The 24496-nt window shown below is 44.9% G+C and overlaps 1 non-coding gene across 1 annotated transcript; it reads right to left on the bottom strand.

The window, feature by feature from the left end:
• Positions 1–230: 230 nt before the first annotated feature.
• On the bottom strand, positions 231–305 carry Trnaw-cca (transfer RNA tryptophan (anticodon CCA)). Its single transcript has one exon. It is a non-coding gene; the product is annotated as a tRNA-Trp (tRNA).
• Positions 306–24496: the final 24191 nt, after the last annotated feature.

The following is a 24496-nucleotide window of genomic DNA, read 5'->3' as shown; positions in this document are numbered from 1 at the left end:
AATTTCTTTTTCAGCTCGAAAGGGAAGTGTTTTTATATTTTTGTGGGGTATGAAAGGATGCTGATGCATTTTTGCATACTGCAGTTACGTGCTCTGTCCAATTTAGATTTTCATCTATTATTACTCTCAAACTCTTTGCTGAGGGAGAGAAGTTGATATTTCCAGAATGAGGTTTTCACTCTGCAGCGGAGTGTGCGCTGATATGAAACTTACTGGCAGATTAAAACTGTGTGCCGGACCGAGACTCGAACTCGGGACCTTTGCCTTTGGCAGGCAAGTGCTCTACCAACTGAGCTATCCAAGCACGACTCACGACCCCTCCTCACAGCTTCAGTTCTGCCAGTACCTAGTCTCCTACCTTCCAAACTTCACAAAAGCTCTTCTGTGAACCTTACAGAACTAGCACTCCTGGAAGAAAGGGTATTGCGGAGACATGGCTTAGCCACAGCCTGGGGGATGTTTCCAGAATGAGGCAAAGGACCTGAGTTCGAGTCTCGGTCCGGCACACAGTTTTAATCTGCCAGGAAGTTGTATATCAGCACCCACTATGCTGCAGAGTGAAAATCTCATTCTGGAAACATCCCCAAGGCTGTGCTAGTTCTGCAAGGTTCGCAGAAGAACTTCTGTGAAGTTTGGAAGGTAGGAGACGAGGTACTGGCAGTAGTAAAGATGCGTGGACGGGTCGTCAGTCGTGCTTGTGTAGCTCATTTGGTAGAGCACTTGCCGGCGAAAGGCAAACGTCCTGAGTTCGTCTTGGTCTGGCACACAGTTTTTATCTGTCAGGAAGTTTCAAGTTGATATTTGTTCCATTTAGGATTAGAGATGGTACGGATTCCCGATGTTTTGGGCTAATGAGCTTAGAGTGACCAACAAGTAACGCTTGGGTTTCAAATGGATTGACCTTTAGTCCTATGTTCTGTGCCCATTTTGATAGTTCATCGAGGTCTGTATTGAAATTTTCAATAGCTTCCTTAAGATTCATTGGTTTTGCCTTGGAACAATTGAAAAACTGAAGGTCGTCAGCATACATTTGATATTTGCAATAGGTCAGAACCGATGGCACATCATTGATATATAGAGAGAAGAGTATAGGACCTAATACTGAGCCTTGGGTAACGCCTGACACTACCTACCGCCATTGTGATTTTATATGCTGATGAGACGTCATGTATGAGAGAAACCACTGCACTGCACTTGGTGAGAAATTTAGACCGCTAAGTTTGGCAAGTAAGATGTCGAAGTCGACAGTATCAATGCTATGCTGAAATCTAAGAAGCAAATGATAGTCGCTTCTTGTCTATCCGTGGCAAGTTTCAGGTCATGTGTCAGCTTTATTAATGCAGATGTTGTGCTTTGATGTTTATGGAAACCTGATTGGTATTCGTCTAGTAGGTTGTTAGTAGTTAGGTAGTTGGTGATCTGGTCATGGACTATATAGTCTAAGGCTTTTGATAGTGCAGGAAGAAGGCAGATGGGGTGGTAGTCAGAGGGTGCCGTGGCAATGTCCTTTTTAGGCAGTGGCATAATTTGTCCCAGTTTCCAGGCTTCAGGGAAAACATATGTGATTAAGGAATCGTAGCGGATCAGTAATAAGTTTTACCATATGGATAGTGATGCCATCATGTCCAGTAGATGCTGATCTAAGCCGCATGACGCTTTCTTGACAGCATTGCAAGTGACATGCTGTAGATACAATTTTTCTTTGCTACAGTCGTTCATCCCCATGAAGTAATCAGTGATTCTCTGTTTTTTTGCGGTTCAGTTATGGTTGTAGGTAATGTGAAGAAACGGTTAGGCCTTCAGCAGGGACCATGGGGATTTTCTGCAACTTTTATTTAGCCTAAACCTAGACTATGGAGATTTTTCCACAGGATAGCTGGTCTACATTTATTGTCAGTTAATGTACGGGCATGCCTGAGTTTACTGTTTCTCACAGCTTGACTGACTATGTTTCGTTTCTGTTTGTATACAGAATGATTTTTAAATGTAGGGTGTACCTTGTATGCTCGATGTGGAGGGTCTCTGAGGTTCTTGAGGTGCTTTAGTTCATCAGTCAGCCAAGGTGCAGGTTTCCTTTTTACTTTTCTGGTCTTTATTGGAGCATATTTGTCATATAGTTGAGTAATTTTGTTAGTGAAATCCTGAAGTTTCTCGTTTGTGTCCATGAGGGGAGTAGAGGTCATCCCCCAAATTATTTCTTGTGCCTCGGTATCGAGTTCAGGCAAATTTATGCGTTTGAAGTCTCTGTATGCAGACAATTTTTGTTTCTTTCTAGGACATTCTAGTGAATATATCATGAAAATAATGTCATGGGCAGACATGACAGGCGCAGATATTTGAGAGGTGCGGATTATTCTGTTTGGAGATTTTGTAGCGAATATATATACGAAAGTGTGACTAGTAGTCGTGTGATGAGTGGGTGCCAGCTGAAATAGCGTCATGTATGAGGAAGAAAGCATCCTCTTAAATTTCCCACTGGAAGGAGAATTGCGCAGAAAATTAATCGTAGTGTCATCTGCTATAATTACATCTTCATATGACGATTCGAGACTTGAGAGGGCAGTTTCGAAGCAGGCAAACCAACCTACTTTAGGAGGTTTGTAAAGGACACATATTAAGCACTTTCTGTTAAGGGATTTGATCTCTATGAACGTATATTCCTCTTGTTTATCTACATTATTGTCGGATGTATACAGCACAGTAGGTGATAAACCAGAGCGTATGTATGCCCTACTCCACCCCCTCGTCCGTTGCATCTGTTTTGCCTGAGAAAGATATAGCCATCTAGTTTTATGGAAGTTGTGGGAATACTTGGTTTGAGCCAAGTCTCTGACAAAAGTATTACATGTGTATCAGTAGTTTGAAATATATATTTGAACTCTCCCATGTGAGCTGGCAGAGATTGGACATTTGCTTGTGCAATATGCAGCTTGGTGTGTTCAGGTGTTGATTGCCCATGGAGGCTGCCGACAGTTGGTTGCGGGTCGAGGTTAGCACTGGAAAGAGGGTCTGGCATGAGGAACATGGAAGGCATGAGGAGGAGGGGGAGGGTAGGTCCCCCAGGAGGTGATGGGGCCAGTGGCCAAGGTCAGCAAGGTTTGCAACATCTCTGAAATTAGCTCGCTATCACAACGGGATTAATTTGCATGTAATGGTTTTCGAGACAAAGACAGAGTGTGATATTAATGGCACTTATGAGGATAACAAATAAAATATGGTAGTGGGTTGCTAATTAAAAATGGAAGTAAGTCTAAACTCATGTAATAATTAAGAAAATTACATGAGGAAACATTTAGAGATAAAAATAGTTATGTGGAGAAACTAAAAGTTGTTAATACAAATAATAACAAAATTACATGAGAAAGCAATTAGAGATAAAAATAGTTAGGTGGAGAAAAGAAAAAGTTGATAATACATTAGTTAAGTTATGGTTGACAATGCAAACAATGTAAACATACAGGTTAGTGGCAGCAAGATTTGACATGATTTAGCTTCTAAAGCACTGAGTTCATTAACACGGCAAATTGTTCTCTTTCCGTTCTCAGTCTTGACCGTTATCCTGCCGTCATTTGTCCATACATTCTGTAGCCCAAATTTCGAAATCGCGCTCTTCAAAATGTTTATTCTTTCAGAGGTCAGATCCTCGCATACTGTCAGATCTGACTTTGCGAGATTTTTCTTTGCTCTGAAGATTTCAGATCTACATCTACAGCTACATCTAAATTTATATTCCGCAAGCCACTCAACGGTGTGTGGAGGAGGGCACTTTACGTGCCACTGTCATTACCTCCCTTTCCTGTTCCAGTCTCGTATGGTTTGTGGGAAGAACGACTGTCGGATAGCCTCCGTGCGCGCTCCAACCTCTCTGATTTTAAATTCGTGATCTCCTCGGGAGGTATAAGTAGGGAGAAGCAATATATTCGATGCCTCATCCAGAAACGCACCCTCTCGAAACCTGGACAGCAAGCTACACCGCGATGCAGAGCGCCTCTCTTGCAGAGTCTGCCACTTGAGCTTGCTAAACATCTCCGTAACGCTATCACGCTTACCAAATAACCCTGTGACGAAACACGCCACTCTTCTTTGGATCTTCTCTACATCCTCTGTTAACCTGACCTGGTACGGATCCCACACTGATGAGCAATACTCAAGTATAGGTCGAACGAGAGTTTTCTAAGCCACCCCCTTTGTTGATGGACTACATTTTCTAAGGACTCTCCCAATGAATCTCAACCTGGCACCTGCCTTACCAACAATTAATTTTATATGATCATTTTACTTCAAATCGTTCCGTATGCATACTCCCAGATATTTTACAGAAGTAACTGCTACCAGTGTTTATTCCGCTATCATATAATCATACAGTAAAGGATCCTTCTTTCTATGTATTCGCAATACATTACATTTGTCTATGTTAAGGGTCAGTTGCCACTCCCTGCACCAAGTGCCTATCCGCTGCAGATCTTCCTGCATTTCACTGCAATTTTCTAATGCTGCAACTTCTCTGTATATTACAGCATCATCGACGAAAAGCCGCATGGAACTTCCGACACTTTCTACTAGGTCATTTATATATACTGTGCAAACCAATGGCCCCATAACACTCCCCTGTGGTAAAGCAGAGGTTGCTTTAACGTCTGTAGACGTCTCTCCATTGAGAACAACATGCTGTGTTCTGTTTGCTAAAAACTCTTCAATCCAGCCACACAGCTGGTCCCATATTCTGTAGGCTTTTACTTTGTTTATCAGGCGACATTGTGGAACTGAATTGAACGCCTTCCAGAAGTCGAGCAAAATGGCATCTACCTGGGAGCCTGTATCAATATTTTCTGGGTCTCGTGAACAAATAAAGCGAATTGGGTCCCACACGATCACTGTTTCCGGAATCCATGTTGATTCCTACAGAGTAGATTCTGGGTTTCCAGAAATGACATGATACGCGAGCAAAAAACATGTTCTAAAATTCTGCAACAGATCTATGTCAGAAATATAGGCCTATAGTTTTGCGCATCTGCTCGACGACCCTTCTTGAAAACTGGAACTACCTGTGCTCTTTTCCAATCATTTGGAACCTTCCATTCTTCTAGAGACTTGCGGTACACGGCTGTTAGAAGGGGGTCAAGTTCTTTCACGTACTCTGTGTAGAATCGAATTGGTATCCCATCAGGTCCAGTGGAATTCCCTCTGTTGTGTGATTTCAGTTGCTTTTCTATTCCTTGGACACTTATTTAGTGCGGTCTTCCTCTGTGAAACAGCTTTGGAAAAAGGTGTTCAGTATTTCAGCTTTAAGCGTGTCATCCTCTGTTTCAATGCCATCATCTTTTCCTATAGGACACAGATTTCACTAGCATAGGTCTTAGTTTTGTCGAAACTGGCGAACTACGACCCACACACTCTATGACTTCTGTCGTGTCACTCAGAGTCACCTGCATGCCTAGCTTTTCTTGGGCAAGGTTTATCACTAGTTCATCTGTGTTCTCTCTGCTGCTCTCTGAAATGCCGAACAATCTGAGATTATTGCGTCTCTGATATTGTTCGAGCTCATCCGACTTCTCAATCAATTTCTGTTAGAGCAGTCATGCTCTCTCCTCACTTGCTTTTAACAATGTGTCCAGGGCACGTATCTCGCTGGCATTCGCCTCTAGAGTTTTCTGTATTTTATCCGTCACTGCTTCAGTGATAGCATCGGTGATGGTTTGAACAATGAGCCTGAGCGTCTCCTGAGCCTTCGCGAGTGTGGTGACGTCAGCGATTCTGGGCGGAGCGGCCGCAACTCCTGGTGTAGGCTCCACCTGTGCGCTACCGCCCGCCTCGCTGTTGGCTGCACTGCGCGTTGTTCGATGATTTTCCATTTTAAGTGTGATTTCGTGTAATTAGTATTCAGTATGTGACGCAAAATACGACATTTGGCACTAGATATACGGCTTTAGTATATGTAGACTAGCCTAACTGCTTAAAAACAACTACAGATTTCACGTAAACTTGCGAACCAAGCTAATGCATGTCACTCACTCGCTGCCATGTTGGATAACAGACTCCCCTTACATCCAACAGTGAGCATCTGTTTAGGGCTAGTGCTTCCTCACGGATGCTGTTGCTCCAGACTTAATGGCAAGTCGCTTGTCATTTCATGCATACTAACATGGTATATGGTCCACCAAATTCCCAACGTCAGAATCACCCGCCAGACCCATTAGTCTTACACCTGATCTGTCTTATTCATTTTTGGGCACCCATTGAAACCTACCAACCGATAGTGCTGCGTCATGGCGTGCCCATATAAGTTTTTACATCCAAATACAGAATATAACTTGAACTGAGGGATGCGTTGAACCCTCCACCTATCTGTGGATTACTTACTGTCGACACACTGGGAAAGTCCCAACGAATCCCGCACTCATAGAAAAGAAGCATATCAGCATCAGCCAAAAGTCTGATGCTGCCCCTCATTTTCTTGTGCATTGCATTCCAGGACAAACTATGTGCCACGTAATAAAAGGCAGGGTCCAGAGAGTATGTTTCCATGCATACAATCTCAAACTTCTCAAAAACATCTGGAAGCAAGCACATTTCTGTGTTCATGTATAGTCTTGCGTATTCACCCAAATTTGGAATGTTGACTTCCTGCCAGTCATCCGTGGCATGCTCGTAATCGGCACTAATTATGGCATCGCCTGTGAGAGAACTGGTAAATGTAGATATGTCAGTTAGCCTGGTTTCGTCGAGTTTCGCCTAGTCACAAGTTGAAACTTTTCCTCATTGGGGTCTGTAGATGAGATGATGTGCATATCCTCCTGAAGTAGATTGTTAACAAGTTTCTGGAGTGAAATCTGCATGACACGTAAGGTGTCGACGATGGAAAGTGTAATTTTTGGCGCCATTCGCTCTGAGAAAAAAAAAAAAAATTTCAAGACACTGACGTGATCCTTCTTCGTACCTAAATGAACCAACTGATCAACTAGAAACCCACTTAAATTATGAAAGAAAGTGGATATGTGTCATGGTAACTTATACTTAAAATTGTGTGCATTGTGAGCTACACCACGAAATTTCCCCATAAGATGATAATGATCTCTAGGAGTTTCAGCTTTTCCATTTAAAGGCAGCCCGCAAATATGAGAGTTAACTGCAACACTGTATAAATTTTTATTCTCCTCTGGTTCGTTCATGAGGGGTTTAGGTGTTGTAAAGACTTGCAAGAAGGTGGCATTTTAAGTGAGCACATACAACAAATAAACACTGCTCCTGAAGGACTTGTTTTCTTCTGTAGGTGTAACAACATATAGTGGTTCCTTGGATTTACAGTCCTTCACATTACTTTTAAATACTTTTCCTTGGGAAAGGTGTTTTATCCATATTTAGTGATGATTTTCATTTCCACAGAAGAGCAGTATGTTTACATGAAGAAAAGTGGGGTGGTCCTACTACAGTATGCTTGTCATGCTTCTGATGCTGATTGTCATCATTGTCATCAGCTTCATCTGGCTTGCTTTTCTGAGTCTTCAGGCCAGAAATGTGAACCAGTATTCCTAAATTTTCTGCGTCAAGTTTAGGTATGTCCCGAATCTTTATGAGGAACTCAGCGCCAGCAAAGTTATAACATCCACGAATGTCAAGACCTATTCCATATCGAGATGTGCACTGTTCATGTTTCTTCTAATTTCTCTGGAGAGTCAGGACTGACCTTGCAAAACAAGCCAGATCGTTTCATTTTGGACGCCTTCTTATCAGCTACATCATTAGGGAGGTCGATATAACTAGATCCTCCATTTAGTGGATCATAAACATGAATATGGATGTTGAGGTGTGGTACTTGGCTGGATGCCGTACCTGACCCCCTAACTTCCATCTCGGGAAACTGGGGCTGTAAAGCGCCCAAGGTGGATTCATGATACCACTCACCGATTGATGTGCTCTGAGATATAATGCCATTATCATCCCAAATGCTCCAGATGTAGTGTGATCTTTTCTCTTCAGCGACACTCTTCTGCATGGGAGAATAAGTCAACTTGCAGCATAGTACTGTTGTGGTATTTGGCTGAGTGCCTTACCTGACCCTCTAACTTCCATTTCGGGAAACTGGGGCAGTATAGCAACCAAGATGGGTTCATGATACCATTCACCGACTGATGTGCTCTGAGATGTAATGCCATTATCACACAAGATGCTCCAGTCTTTTCTCTTGAGCAACACTCTGCTGTATGGGAAGGTAAGTCAACTCACAGCATAGTACTGAGTTAAATTTAAAGTCATTAAATCTAGGATAATCTGTGGTTTTCAGGAGCTCATTCACAAGCACTCAGAGTCATGCTTCTAGAATTCTGACTGGGTCGGAATACCTGGTCATTAAATCTAGGATAATCTGTGGTTTTCAGGAGCTCATTCGCAAGCACTCAGAGTCATGCTTCTAGAATTCTGACTGGGTCGGAATACCTGACAGCCGGATTCTCAATTCTAGTGAAAGATATACGACCCTCAAAGGCCCTGGCAACTGCCGAGTATTCTAGAGCGGTGATGATGCCACCAATCTGATGTCGTACCGTACTACCGCTAGAAGCAGGTTCGTAATCATTAACACTCTCATTAATACTACGTGCATAAAATGAAGCTGACAACTGTGTCTACCTGGTGGATGACAGCGTTGGAGAGGAGGCACCTCCTGGTGTGAGGTTTCTGCACTGAGGCACACATACCTTTTGTTGCCAGCACAGGCCAACAATCGGAGCTGGAGTAGGAGGAGGGGGCAGTGGTGAGGTCCAGTGGGAGCAGCCAGGTTGAGGTGACAGTGTCCAGCAGTGCTGCTGCATGCTGGAACATTCAACACCACCAGCCTGGGGGCTGGGAGATCGCTGCCGTTCTTCTTCCTCAGGCTGAACTGTCCACAGTCACCAGACGGTATGCGGTAGTGCCGGGGCTGCCAGTGCAGCGGCGGCAGTGAATTGTTGTTGTATGGAGGCCACAGTGACCACAGGTGTCTCTCTCACGACCACAAGTGGTGATCTGCATAGCAGTGCATACCGCTCAGGTGCGTTTTCATTCCTGCCCCACGACCACTAATCTAGGTACCTGTGCCTCAGCTAGCTGTTGTGGTGCTGGTGATGACTGTGGTGCATCTGTGACATACGAATAACGAAAAAAATTAGGTGCAATGCTCAAGATTTAAGAAATAAATGCCGAAACAACTAGCAACATTCAATAATAATAATAATAATAATAATAATGCGCTGTAACGACGACAGTTGCATTATAATCACCTTTTACACACTGGCAGTTGAATTGGACTTTCTGGTAGTTCTCCAACTCAATCCAGTATTTCCTCCTCCGCATCCAAAAGGGCGAGATGGCGCTGCCTTTCAACTTCCTCAGCAGCTGCCTTCTCATTTATTCAATACTGGCTGCGCCTTCTCCTTGGAGGCATCCATCTAGGTCACTAACGCTGCTTACAACAATAAGATAATGAATGTAATTATTTCTTGAAAATGTTAGAGACATACAGAAAAAATCATACAGAAAATCATATACTTTATCTCATAGAAATACAAACTAAAATCGTATTCTCCAACAGAATGCAACATATTACGAAAAATAAATGTATATACATTACATGCCCTCATCATTAGACCCACAGTATATTACATGAACAAAAATTCTCTAGCTGCTACACGTTATGAAAATAAAATGCACTTTCGTTCTTGCTGATCTGGATTGCATATTATTGCTGGAGGCTGCTGCTGTGCTCACTCTGCCTCCAGTTGGCGGTCCAGTGCAGCCTGCATCTCGGGGATGAGAGCTGCAACGACAATAAACAAAAAGAAGGATTGTAATACCCGTTACAGAATAAAAATTGGTCCCACACTAAACTTACAGCAGCAAACCGTTCGAAACTGGGTGGTATAGAGTAGTGCCTCTGTCACCTACAGCCAAAAAATTGCTGAGAGGGGGTGAAGCACTAAAAAAATTATGCCAGCAAACCATTCAAGCCTCGATAGTACAGAGGAGTGCCTCTGCCACCTATGTCCTGAACAATTGCTAGCAGGGGGGGAGGTACTAAAGGAATTAGGTCAGCAAACCTTTCAAAGCTCGATAGTACAAAGGAGTGCTTAGCCATCTACAGGCTAAACAACTGCTGGGAGGGGGTGAAGTAGTAAAAAAGTTACATCAGCAAACTGTTCAAAGCTCGATAGTATGGAGGAGTGCCTCTCGCATCGATGGCGTAAAATTTGCTGTAGGAGGTTGCGAAAATTACAGAACACACAGGTACATTGTATGAACAGAAAAAAAGCAATTAACTTACATGGCAGGCTGTCCTGAAGAAGGCATTGTTGCTCCTACCACTGGTGATGCTGTAGATGGAATTTGAGCACTTCATCCCGCGCCCCCCCCCCCCCAAAAAAAAAAGAACTGACATAAATACAAACAAGCAAAGACACAGGTGAACTTACGATGGAAGAATGAGGGGACGATGATGGTTTACATAACCTCTACCCTTCTGCCTACCATTTCACCCAGGGAGTCAACAGGAGTGCGATGTTCCTCCCCACCTACTGATGAATGCTGGTCGCAGAATGCAGGACAAGTTGGTACTGGTCTGCTAGCCACAGATTTCGTGCACTTTTGTATGTGGGTTCTGTCGCATTCTGGAAATACTCACTTGTTCCACTGATCCGTTCTTTGTGCTAGACATGTTCGACGATCTGGCCGGAGAGCCCACTTCTGGTCACTGGTTCACTCTGTGGAGAGTTGCAGCCGCTGATGCACATATTGCTCCGCCAGTGCCAGGCTACGATGGTGCCTCATACAGCAAACTGCTGTGCTAGTATATTTAACAATATTGTTACATGATGCAGGATCATCTTTAGAGTTTTGACATGATTTTTATTTTTATTAGTATGTATTTATTTTAGTGGAAAACGTTTCAACAACTCTCCCACACATATTATAATTGTCTTTAAGGTTTTGACGTCGTTTATTGGCGCTCATTTAAACAATATTCCTGTGCAATATACACTCCTGGAAATTGAAATAAGAACACCGTGAATTCATTATCCCAGGAAGAGGAAACTTCATTGACTCATTCCTGGGGTCAGATACATCACATGATCACACTGACAGAACCACAGGCACATAGACACAGGCAACAGAGCATGCACAATGTCGGCACTAGTACAGTGTATATCCACCTTTCGCAGCAATGCAGGCTGCTATTCTCCCATGGAGACGATCATAGAGATTCTGGATGTAGTCCTGTGGAACGGCTTGCCATGCCATTTCCACCTGGCGCCTCAGTTGGACCAGCGTTCGTGCTGGACGTGCAGACCGCGTGAGACGACGCTTCATCCAGTCCCAAAAATGCTCAATGGGGGACAGATCCGGAGATCTTGCTGGCCAGGGTAGTTGACTTACACCTTCTAGAGCACGTTGGGTGGCACGGGATACATGCGGACGTGCATTGTCCTGTTGGAACAGCAGGTTCCCTTGCCGGTCTAGGAATGGTAGAACGATGGGTTCGATGACGGTTTGGATGTACCGTGCACTATTCAGTGTCCCCTCGACGATCACCAGTGGTGTACGGCCAGTGTAGGAGATCGCTCCCCACACCATGATGCCGGGTGTTGGCCCTGTGTGCCTCGGTCGTATGCAGTCCTGATTGTGGCGCTCACCTGCACGGCGCCAAACACGCATACGACCATCATTGGCACCAAGGCAGAAGCGACTCTCATCGCTGAAGACGACACGTCTCCATTCGTCCTTCCATTCACGCCTGTCGCGACACCACTGGAGGCGGGCTGCACGATGTTGGGGCGTGAGCGGAAGACGGCCTAACGGTGTGCGGGACCGTAGCCCAGCTTCATGGAGACGGTTGCGAATGGTCCTCGCCGATACCCCAGGAGCAACAGTGTCCCTAATTTGCTGGGAAGTGGCGGTGTGGTCCCCTACGGCACTGCGTAGGATCCTACGGTCTTGGTGTGCATCCGTGCGTCGCTGCGGTCCGGTCCCAGGTCGACGGGCACGTGCACCTTCCGCCGACCACTGGCGACAACATCGATGTACTGTGGAGACCTCACGCCCCACGTGTTGAGCAATTCGGCGGTACGTCCACCCGGCCTCCCGCATGCCCACTATACGCCCTCGCTCAAAGTCCGTCAACTGCACATACGGTTCACGTCCACGCTGTCGCGGCATGCTACCAGTGTTAAAGACTGCGATGGAGCTCCGTATGCCATGGCAAACTGGCTGACACTGACGGCGGCGGTGCACAAATGCTGCGCAGCTAGCGCCATTCGACGGCCAACACCGCGGTTCCTGGTGTGTCCGCTGTGCCGTGCGTGTGATCATTGCTTGTACAGCCCTCTCGCAGTGTCCGGAGCAAGTATGGTGGGTCTGACACACCGGTGTCAATGTGTTCTTTTTTCCATTTCCAGGAGTGTATTTCCAAGTGTATTTGCATTAATTTATTTTGCGCGATATATTCTCGTTCCCCATGCACTGGAGAAAACTGGTCTGCTTGTGAGTGGTGAGAAGAAGTCAGTACTGGAACTGAAGACTAGAGAGAGGTCTGGCCATGGCTTGGTGCATCAGAACTTTCAGCACAGGTATATAACACTTTCCAACTACAGTGTAGTGTTTTGTGTGCAAGTGTATTCGAAACAAATTGTGTAAAGCAACATTTTCGAGGGTATTGAGGGGTCAAACAGTGCACGAAGTGTCTCAGGGAGGTAGGCTTTAGTATTTCCCACAAAAGTGGACGAAACTTCCCAAGAAGGAAGGCTGGACAAAGACTGGGAGTTTTCACAGGTGTGGCAGAACCTGCTGCGATCTTTTTAGAGTCTGTGTTCAAGTGTGGCTGTATTTCTCGGAATAAAAAATGTAATTATATCGCAAATTGTTTAAATATTGTTCTGTCATCTGCAAAGGTCTCTCTCTTTCTCTCTGTGTGCAGTGCTACATTTAGTTCCTGTGACATTTTCAATTTCTAAACTATGTGAATTTACCACGCCATGCTTAAACTGTTTAAACAATATACAATATTCCATAAACAATATCCCCACAAATTGTTTAAATAGTCCACGCAACATTTAGTTCTAATCTTTTTAGTCAATCTGCTACTAGCTGCGAATATTTGTGTATGTATGTGTGAAATAATATTCTGCATAATCAGTATATTTGCAAATTGTTTCAACTCCAGCATCAATTTGGAGGCATGTTACAAATAAATAAACAATAGCTATGAAAATTGATTAATGCATTATGATTTACATTATATTAACCTGCTGTTGCGATAATCTTCTAGTTAATCGGCTCAACGCAGACTGAACGAATTTCCCACCATTTTTTCTGAGGCGACCATCTTGTATTACACCAATGGAGGGGAGGGGGCTGGGAGTTGTCTGAGTGGGACCCATGTGCCGGCTGTGGAAAACCCATGACGTTTTCAGGAGTAGGGGTACTTAATTGATCAATTAATTTCCTTGGTTAATTTAATATCAATTTGTCATCAGAGTGGGCTAGAAACGGCACAGCCCCACTACTCACGCTGTCATCTGACAAATCATAAGGTGAGTGAACATTATGACTCTAGAGAAGAGAGACCATGCACTGTTAGTGAAACTGTCTTACGCTAATGACGACAGGTAGAGAGCAACACTGAGTGATAAAAGCGGCTGAAAGTCTGAGGATAGACCCGATGTCATTAAATAGTATACATTAAATTATGACGAAATTAGGAAACACGGGTGAGCTTGATGTGGCATCTGGGAAAGGTAGGCGTCCTACCCCTGTAGAAGTTACTGACGAGGTTGCTGTTGCTGTAGTTGACTGCGCAGCATGTGTCCTGCGTAGTACTAGTGCACGTGTGTCATGAGAATTGTCCATGCAATAGTCTACAGTGCGGAAAGTGTTCCGATATATCGGACACTGGTACATGTAGAAGATTCAGACAGTGCAGCACCTCATTTAGCTCTTCTGTTTCTGGAACAGTTCGAAGTTTGTGACATATGGGGTGACGAGGGACATTTTACAGTACAGGGTGTAGTGATTTCACAGAACTGCCGAACTTGCCTACTGTTGAACAGCATGTTGTACACGAAGAGCCACTGCATTCTTCGTATGTGACTGTGTGGTGTGGATTCACAACCACGTTTATTGTTGGTCCGTTCTTCTTTGAAGAAAGACATGCGCAGAGAGCCTGTCAGATGTACCGAGACGTGTGCAAGCTATTGTGACTTCTTTGTACTGCATGTGATTTCTACTTCGAGAAAGCGCAACTGTCTGTAAACCAGAGTTTTCATGCAAGATGAGGCAACACCTGAAGTCGCTTGTCCAGTGAAAAATCTGCTTAATGCAACCTTCCACGGGAGTGTTGTTTCGTGATGTATGGCCTGCAAGTCACCTTATCCGAATCCATGTGTCTTTTGGCTTTTGGGATATCTAAGAGAATGCTCTTATTAGAGACACGTTCGGTCTCAACCTGATCTGAATGCCGGTACACAGGGACACGCTGCTGAGATTCCACTGGAATTGCTGTGAGCAGCTGTTGATCACGTCTTTCTACGGATGCTCATACTGAACGAATTGTGTGGGCGGCGGTTAACAATAACATCAAATCTAAGCCTTTCTTACTTGTTTTACTTTTCCGCCCATGTCTCGTCCTAATCCGTTACCTACGGAAACATTTCCATAACCTTTTCTCGCATTTACAACGCCAGATTTGCACGTGGTAGCCGGAACTGGAAGTATTTTTTTCCAGCGTAAATCGATTCCTCATTATCTCATTAGAATATCTACCAATTTTCTCTTCCATACGATAACTACAGTCCGCACTGGTCCTCTGTGGGCAGCTGTATTTTAATTTGCACTCAGTACTTCCGTTTCGCTATGAGAAACTAAGTGTAGAAAAACTACGTTAATGGTCGCAGGTTGTAACTGAACAGCTTGCACACATTCATCACACAGTGGTAAGAAATTCGTGTTTTCCCTTTGTGTTAAACATATTGAGGTAAGGGAAACACAGCCTAACGAAAGCAGCAATTTTATGTTTGGAAGTGACAAGTCAGGACGCTGTTTTTAATTCCTTGTACCTCCGTCGAAAATACACATCTCCCAAAATGCACCAGCTACACTAATTGATTACGAATCTGTTCTTTCCCCGTGTCGTCATGAAACGGCACTTGCGACTGCGGTAATTCAACTGACATCACAATCATTGTCTTTGACGCTAAAGATTTTCTCGAGTTTGTAAAACCGAAGAAGTACCTGGATTTTAATTCATGTCTGCCCCCTTTAAACGGTTTCCGGAAAATCTACAATTCTTCCTGCTAGTTCATTCTCACACCCCTCTAATCTGTAAGCAGAATTCTTGTCCTCCACGAAAGCAGCAACTTCGTTATACATTGCGTGTGCGGATTCTCGCGTAGTGCACAAGCTGTTCAGACGAGTGGGAACTTTGGCTCCAAACATGGACAGAACCCGCTTTTGTTCGTGCCATTTAACGTCGCAAATGTGGCTAAGTACTGTTATACGAGGAACACAACAGGGAACGCTTTCACGATATTCCAAATCTGTTATTGTACTGAAAACCTGGTCGAAGACAAAAACAAAATATTCGTATCAGTCATCCTCTCCTGTGCGTCTTTAGTAATATTTACTCCCGTCGGCTTAACGTCTGCGAATATGGTTGTAAGTAAAACGATATTCACAAGACACCAATCTGTGTTTATGTAATGTGCTGTAAGTGTCAAATAATGCAACTTTTTCACAAATCATTCCACATAGCAACTGTCGCAGACAATGTTTCATTAATAACTTAGATAATAACAGAAGGCCTTATCCGGTTCCGAGCTGCAGCAACCTCTTCTGTGACATGTTTACTTACACTAGAGAGGTTTCACATAATATCTGAAACGCTGAGTTCTCGATAATATGCGCCTAAATGAATTAATTGTAGGCCTATTTCGTTGAAACCTTCACCAGAAACAACTCTCAAAGTATCATCTCTTTAGTGCACATTGCAACGAACTGTTTTTTTTTTATTATTATTAATACGTACATTCCTGAAGGACGTGTGCCAGTGTGGGATATCTTACAACTGTGTTTCTTTAAATGAGTTGCTCCCGACTAGAAACACAATAACATAGATCAGTTTAGGCACGAGACGTATCCTGTAGACTTACTGTTATCGTTTATAACAAATATTTATTTCTTATTTCGCTTTTTAGACCCAATAGTTTCTTCTGCATTTACGCATTGGTTACAGTTTTACTTATTACTGCACTTGCTTTCTCACTCTGGATGATTATAAACACACCACAATTGAGAAGCCTGTGCTGGATGTAGTGGCGGAGGGATAAAGACACGTTTAACGTTTTTATAGTCGAACATTACCTGGGACACGGTCACGTCCTCTACGCTCGGCCACTATAACTAGTGTGGGCAGACTGTCCGGTTACGCACACTTCGCATTTTGTGCGCGACTACTCGGTCATGCAGGACTGGTCTGTCCCATCACCGACGGCTCCACTTTTTATTTTTATTTATTTACACGTCAAGTTCCGTAGGACCAAATTGAGGAACAAATCTCCAAGGTCATGGAAAGAGTCAGTACATGATATTACAACATGAAAGTAATAACAGATAAAAATAAATGTAAACGAACCTGAAAAAGTCAATCCACATGTTTAAGTAAACGCTATCAGCAATACAATAAGAATCAGCTTAACTTTTCAAGGAACTCCTCAACAGAATAGAAGGAGTGACCCATGAGGAAACTCTTCAGTTTCGGTTTGAAAGCGCGTGGATTACTGCTAAGATTTTTGAATTCGAGTGGCAGCTTATTGAAAATGGATGCAGCAGTATACTGCACACCTTTTTGCACTAGAGTTAAGGAAGTCCGATCCAAATGAAGATTTGATTTCTGCCGAGTATTAACCGTGGTGTGACCGCCAGACACCACACTTGCGGGGTGGTAGCCTTTAAATCGGCCGCGGTCCATTAGTATACGTTGGACCCGCGTGTCGCCACTATCAGTGAATTGCAGACCGAGCGCCGCCACACGGCAGGTCTAGTCTAGAGAGACTCCCTAGCACTCGCCCCAGTTGTACAGCAGACTTTGCTAGCGATGGTTCACTGACTACATACGCTCTCATTTGATTTGTATCAATCCAAACGACTGCCATTCGGGTGCGTATCCGCCCCTGTATTGTTTCAGCGATATCTACAAACTGTTGGTGCGTCGGTACTTACTGCAGCAAACTATCTGGACGATATTGTGATCTCCGGAAAGACGGAAGAAGAACATTTAGCCAGTCCCAGAGCATTGTTTCAGGTTTTGCGACGAAATGGTTTTCGCTTACGGAAGGACAAATGAGTGATTTTTGCTCGTGACTTGCCATACCTGGGCCATGTACTCAATGCCCAAGGCATACATCCCAGTCCCACACACCTCCGTGCCATACAAGACTTGCCTTCACCGCAGAATTTGAAGCAGCTACAAAGTGTGCTGGGAAAAATTAACTATTGTCGTAAATATGTGCCGCATGCCTCTTCCATATCAGCTCTGCTTCATCGCTTACGCCGCGTTCCGTTCGTCTGGACGACGGAATGCGAACGCGCCTTTCGCTAGTTGAAATCGGCGTTGCTTTCCAATACTTGCCTTACGCCATTCGATCCCCAGAAGCCCCCTTTTGTTGATGGTGGATGCATCGGATTTCGGGATCGGTGCTCTGCTTGCGCACAAAGATGGCTCGCACGATCGCCTTATTGCCTTTGCGTCCAAATTGCTCTCGTCTGCGCAAAGAAATTACTCACAGATCGAGAAAGAAGCATTGGCTCTCGTATTTGGTGTTACAAAGTTTCATGACTTCTTGTATGGTCGTCACTTTACCATAATCACAGACCATAAACCTTTGACATCGCTTTTTCATCCGAACGAGCCTGTACCTCCACATACCGTGCAGAAATTCATTCGCTGGTCTAATTTAACTTGCTTGCATGGTCATTGATTCGGAAACCGATGACATGGTCGAATCGTTACCGATTGATTTTCGCCGTGTAGCTACAGCCACAACTGCCGACCCTGTCCTTGCTACCGTTCTGCGTTTTGTTGCTACGCAATGGCCCTTGTCAAAGTCGCGGATCGGGGATCCGTTGGTCCGCCGATTTTTTGCTCACCAGGAGTGACTTTTTGTTCGACGTGCTGTTTTGCTGTTGCGTTCTGATAATGATCAGTCCAGGGTCGTGGTCCCACGTTCGTTACAGTCCTCTGTCTGAAAGCTTCTCCACCAAGGACATTGGGGTATAGTGAGAACGAAACAACTTGCTCGTCAGCACTGTACTTGGTTCGGAATAGATGCCGCGATTACAACTATGTGCTCTTCCTGCATGGCATAAACCGAACAACAATCAGCACCACCGCGGAAATTCTTTGCGTGGCCAAAAGCCACTTCCCCTTGGCAACGCTTACACATCGATTTTGCTGGTCCATTCTGGAGTGGTCATTTTCTGGAATGCTCGATGGTTGGTTGTGATAGATTCCTTCAGTAATTTTCCTTTTGTAGTAATTTTCCTTTTGTTGTCCAGATGTCTTTCACGACGTCATCTGCCACCATCCAAGCGTTATCTGCTATCTTTTGCATTGAAGGTCTTCCACAGACTATTGTTTCTGACAATGGCCCACAATTCATGTCCACAGAATTTCAGTTATTCTGCAAGGCCAATGGTATTCGACATCTGACGTCTGCACCGTTTTCGCCACAGTCAAACAGTGCCGCTGAAAGATTGGTCAGGACTTTCAAGTCACAGAAAGTTGAAAGAGTCGCATTCTCGGAAGGACGCGTTATTGCTCTTTTTGTCTTCATATCGCTCTCAGCCCCGAGATGGTCGCTGGATGGCTGAGTTGCTCCACGGTCGCCATCATCGAACCTTGATGTCTTTGTTACATCCGCCGCATCAGGTTCCTGTGCAGTGGCAGACACCTGCTTTTGCCCCAGAAGACGTTGTCTACTACTGCCACTATAGAAGTTCACGGCGCTGGCTCGAAGGGCGCATTCTTCGCTGCCTTGGCCGCGCTATGTATCTGGTTTTGGGGGCCTCTGGTGAGGTGCGCCGGCATCTCAATCAGCTGCGCCTCTGTCTTCGCACGGGATCTGCCTCTCGCCCTCTGCTTTCAGCTAAGGTGCCGTCTGGTCAGCGCCCGGGGACCCATCTACTGGCTCACCTCAGCCCCATGTGTTACCGACGCTGCTTTCCATTTTGCCCCATGGCGACGCCCCGCCTCCGCCGCCGCCTGTTCTCCCGCCGGTGACGCCCGCAGTGGACGCGTCGCTGCAGCCGCTGGGCACCTCCCTGGGTCACGCGCCGCCGATCGCTTCCCGTGAAAAGTTGTCCTCCGACGTGGAACTCTTGCCCGCTCCCGACCATATGTCGTCTTCGCCCGTCGGGTGCCCCGGCCCGATGGAGGTCGACCCTTCGGCCCCTCCTGTCTCTCTACGGGCGCATACACCGCATGTTGGAGTGGTTGGTGTGCACGCTGGAGTAGGTTTTCAGGCGTTCCCTAGCTCCCCGCGGTCCGAACGGCAGGGTACTGGTGGCGCAGCCTCGCCTGTTGTTAGGCTCCCACCTCGTCACACACGACAACATGGGGTCCTCCCCACGGTGGACGGAGGCCTTATACTACAACCGTATGGCGATTCGCGGGGGAGGAATGTGGTGTCACTGCCAGACACCACACTTGCTAGGTGGTAGCCTTTAAATCGGCCGCGGTCCGTTATTATACGTCGGGTCCGCGTGTCGCCACTATCAGTGAATTGCAGACCGAGCGCCGCCAAACGGCAGGTCTAGTCTAGAGAGACTCCCTAGCACTCGCCCCAGTTGTACAGCCGACTTTGCTAGCGATGGTTCACTCACTACATATGCTCTCATTTGCAGAGTCGACATTTTAGCATAGGCTTCTGCTACGTCATTTGCTAGCGAGGCGCCATATTCTTCAATAATGTATTCTGAAATGATAATATTGTGAATCATGTACCGTCAAGAGCGACGTTCATCATTAATGGATTAAAGTTAAGTATCAAACTCATTACGTCCGCTTTCTGAATTCTAATTCCTTGTCATGTTCCAGACCTCACGTCAGTATAGTCCTTTCCTCCTCACGCCAGCCTGCGTGAGCTAAAACGCGTGCATTTCGGCCTCCACTACTAACACGGTGTTGGTTCTTCTGCCATCACAACATTAACCAAGTGAAAGTTGCTTAATCTTGAGAATAAACTAATATTTCTAACAAGAAACGACAATAAGGAGTATAGATATTAAGAACTAATATTTCTAACAAGATACGACAATAAGGAGTATAGATATTAAGAGGGCAATGTCAAAATACCCAGACTCGTGAACAGAAGTCGACAGGAGGTTCGTGAACTTGCACCACTTATTGCCCGAACCGCCCGTTTCTGAGCCAAAAATATCCTTCTACAATGGGAAGAGCTATCCCAAAATATAATACCATAAGACATAAGCAAATGAAAATAAGCTAAGTAGACTAATTTTCGTGTCGAAGTATAAATCACTTCTGATGCCGTTCGAATGGTGAAAATGGCAGTATTAAGTCTTTGAATAAGATCCTGAACGTGGTCTTTCCACGACAGCTTACTATCTAGCTGAATACCTAGAAATTCGTACTATTCAGTTTCACTAACCATATGCCAGTTCTGTGAAATTAAAACGTCAGGTTTTGTTGAATTGTGTGTTAGAAACTATAAAACCTGAGTCTTACTGTGATTTAACTGTAGTTTATTTTCTACAAGCCATGAATTGAGGTCATGTACTGCACTGTTTGAATCCGGGCCAATGTTGCACACAGCATACTTTACTATCAAGCTAGTGTTATCAGAAAACAGAAATATTTTAGGGTTACCCGTAATACTAGAGGGCATATCATTTATATAAATAAGTAACAGGAGTACTTGACAGTACCACACTCGGATCCCACATCACATCTGTTTTCATCGTTGTGAATGACCTTTTGCTGCCTGTTGCTAAAGTAAGAGATGAACCAATTGTGAGCTTCTCCCCATATTCCGTAATGGTCCAACTTCTGGAGCAATATTTTGCGATCAACACAATCAAATGCCTTAGTTAAATCAAAAAATACGCCAAGCGTTCGAAACGTTTTGGTTAGCCCATCCAGTATCTCACAGAGAAAAGAGAATATAGCATTTTCAGTTGTTAAACGACTTCTAAAGTCGAACTGTACATTTGATAGCAAATCGTATGATATAAAATGATCAATTATCCTTACATACAAAGCCTTTTCAATAACTTTAGGAAACACTGGTGGCATAGAAATGGGTCTAAAATTATCTGCATTACCCCGTTCTCAATTTTTATAAAGCGGCTTTACTACTGATTACTTTAATCGCTCAGGAAACTGACCATTCCTAAATGAAAAATTACAAATATGGCTTAATACAGGGCTAACATGCACAGCACAGTACTTTAATATTCTGCTAGACACTCCATGATAACCATGAGAGTACTTCGTCTTCAGTGATTTAATTATTGACTCAGTGTCCCTCTTGTCTGTATCACAGAGGAGTATTTCAGACATCAATCTTGGAAAGACATTTGCCAAGGAAGTTATACGATTTCCTGTGGAAAGTAAATTTTTATTTAATTCACCAGCAATGCTCAGAAAATGATTGTTAAATACTGTACATATATCTGTTTTATCAGTAACAGAAATACACTCCTGGAAATGTAAAAAGAACACATTGACACCGGTGTGTCAGACCCACCATACTTGCTCCGGACACTGCGAGAGGGCTGTACAAGCAATGATCACACGCACGGCACAGCGGACACACCAGGAACCGCGGTGTTGGCCGTCGAATGGCGCTAGCTGCGCAGCATTTGTGCACCGCCGCCGTCAGTGTCAGCCAGTTTGCCGTGGCATACGGAGCTCCATCGCAGTCTTTAACACTGGTAGCATGCCGCGACAGCGTGGACGTGAACCGTATGTGCAGTTGACGGACTTTGAGCGAGGGCGTATAGTGGGCATGCGGGAGGCCGGGTGGACGTACCGCCGAATTGCTCAACACGTGGGGCGTGAGGTCTCCACAGTACATCGATGTTGTCGCCAGTGGTCGGCGGAAGGTGCACGTGCCCGTCGACCTGGGACCGGACCGCAGCGACGCACGGATGCACGCCAAGACCGTAGGATCCTACGCAGTGCCGTAGGGGACCGCACCGCCACTTCCCAGCAAATTAGGGACACTGTTGCTCCTGGGGTATCGGCGAGGACCATTCGCAACCGTCTCCATGAAGCTGGGCTACGGTCCCGCACACCGTTAGGCCGTCTTCCGCTCACGCCCCAACATAGTGCAGCCCGCCTCCAGTGGTGTCGCGACAGGCGTGACTGGAGGGACGAATGGAGACGTGTCGTCTTCAGCGATGAGAGTCGCTTCTGCCTTGGTGCCAATGATGGTCGTATGCGTGTTTGGCGCCGTGCAGGTGAGCGCCACAATCAGGACTGCATACAACCGAGGCACACAGGGCCAACACCCGGCATCATTGTGTGGGGAGCGATCTCCTACACTGGCCGTACACCACTGGTGATCGTCGAGGGGACACTGAATAGTGCACGGTACATCCAAACCGTCATCGAACCCATCGTTCTACCATTCCTAGACCGGCAAGGGAACTTGCTGTTCCAACAGGACAATGCACGTCCGCATGTATCCCGTGCCACCCAACGTGCTCTAGAAGGTGTAAGTCATCTACCCTGGCCAGCAAGATCTCCGGATCTGTCCCCCATTGAGCATGTTTGGGACTGGATGAAGCGTCGTCTCACGCGGTCTGCAGGTCCAGCACGAACGCTGGTCCAACTGAGGCGCCAGGTGGAAATGGCATGGCAAGCCGTTCCACAGGACTACATCCAGCATCTCTACGATCTACTCCATGGGAGAATAGCAGCCTGCATTGCTGCGAAAGGTGGATATACACTGTACTAGTGCCGACATTGTGCATGCTCTGTTGCCTGTGTCTATGTGCCTGTGGTTCTGTCAGTGTGATCATGTGATGTATCTGACCCCAGGAATGTGTCAATAAAGTTTCCCCTTCCTGGGACAATGAATTCACGGTGTTCTTATTTCAATTTCCAGGAGTGTATTTTTACTGTGAACTGACTTTATATCGTCGACCTTGAGCTTCTGACCAGACACTTCCTTCACAACTCACCATATGGTTTTAATTTTATCCTGTGAATTAGCTATTCTATTTCCATACCACATACTCTTTCCCTTCCTAATAACATTTTAAGCACCTTACAATACTGTTTGTAATGGGCTACTGTAGCTTGATTGTGACTACTTATAATATTTTGATATAATTCCCTCTTTGTTCTACATGATATCCTTATCCCACTAGTGAGCCCCCTGGGCTGCCCATTACTGCTAGTACCCCGTTTAGAATGGTGTAATGGAAAGCAACTCTCAAAGAGCATTAGAAATGTGTTAAGTAAAGAACTGCATTTATCACCTATGTTATCGGCGCTATAAACATGCTGCCACTCTTGTTCCTTGACAATTTTTAAAATACTCACTATTGCCGTTGGGTTAACTTTCCTACATAGTTTGTAATGAAATGTGACATTGGTTTGAGTACAAAAGCCTATTAGTGCTAAAATGTGTGCATCGTGGTCTGAAAGGCCATTCACGCTCTTACAAACAGAATGACCCTCTAGTAATGAAGAATGAATAAAAATATTATCTATGGCTGTGCTACTGTTCCCCAGCACCGTAGTTGAAAAAAACACAGTTTGCATCAGATCGTGTGAATTTAGATCTACCAACATCCTTTTCCTTGCACAATCATATACACAATTAATATTGAAGTCACCACATGTAACTAGTTTCTGGTACCCCCTACAAAGTGAATCAAGAACCCTCTCTGGCTTGATCAGAAATGCTCTGAAGTCGGAGTTATGGGACCTATAAACAACAACAGTTAGAAGTTTAGTTTTACTAAATTCAAGTAACTCTACACAGCATTCAAATATCTGTTCAGTGCAGTGTCTTGATACGTCTATGGACTCAAATGGAATACTGTTTTTCACGTACACAAGGGACTCCTTGAGAAACAGCCAGCTACTCTGTAGCCTGGTAAAGGAGGGCCTCTGAATTGCCAAATTATTTAAGTGGTGCTCTGATATACCAATAATTTCAGAGTCAACATCTATAAGCAGTTCACTAACTTTATCTCTAATACTTCTTATATTCCACAAGGCACATGTCCATGAAACACATGGTCAGCTTTTCTTCTAAACCTGAGCCACAGTTCTTCACACGCTTCTCTCTAGAATCAAACGTTTTGAATTCCTCAAGGACCTTAAACACACACACACACACACACACACACACACACAAACGCATACACGCACAATTTATCGACCGACCGACAAATTTCGTGGCAGCCCACACAACGCACGTCCCGGCCGACTACACTCAAC

The sequence above is a fragment of the Schistocerca nitens genome, unplaced genomic scaffold (assembly GCF_023898315.1).
Source record: "Schistocerca nitens isolate TAMUIC-IGC-003100 unplaced genomic scaffold, iqSchNite1.1 HiC_scaffold_380, whole genome shotgun sequence".
Lineage (NCBI taxonomy): Eukaryota > Metazoa > Arthropoda > Insecta > Orthoptera > Acrididae > Schistocerca > Schistocerca nitens.
This window is presented reverse-complemented; position numbering and strand designations above follow the sequence as displayed.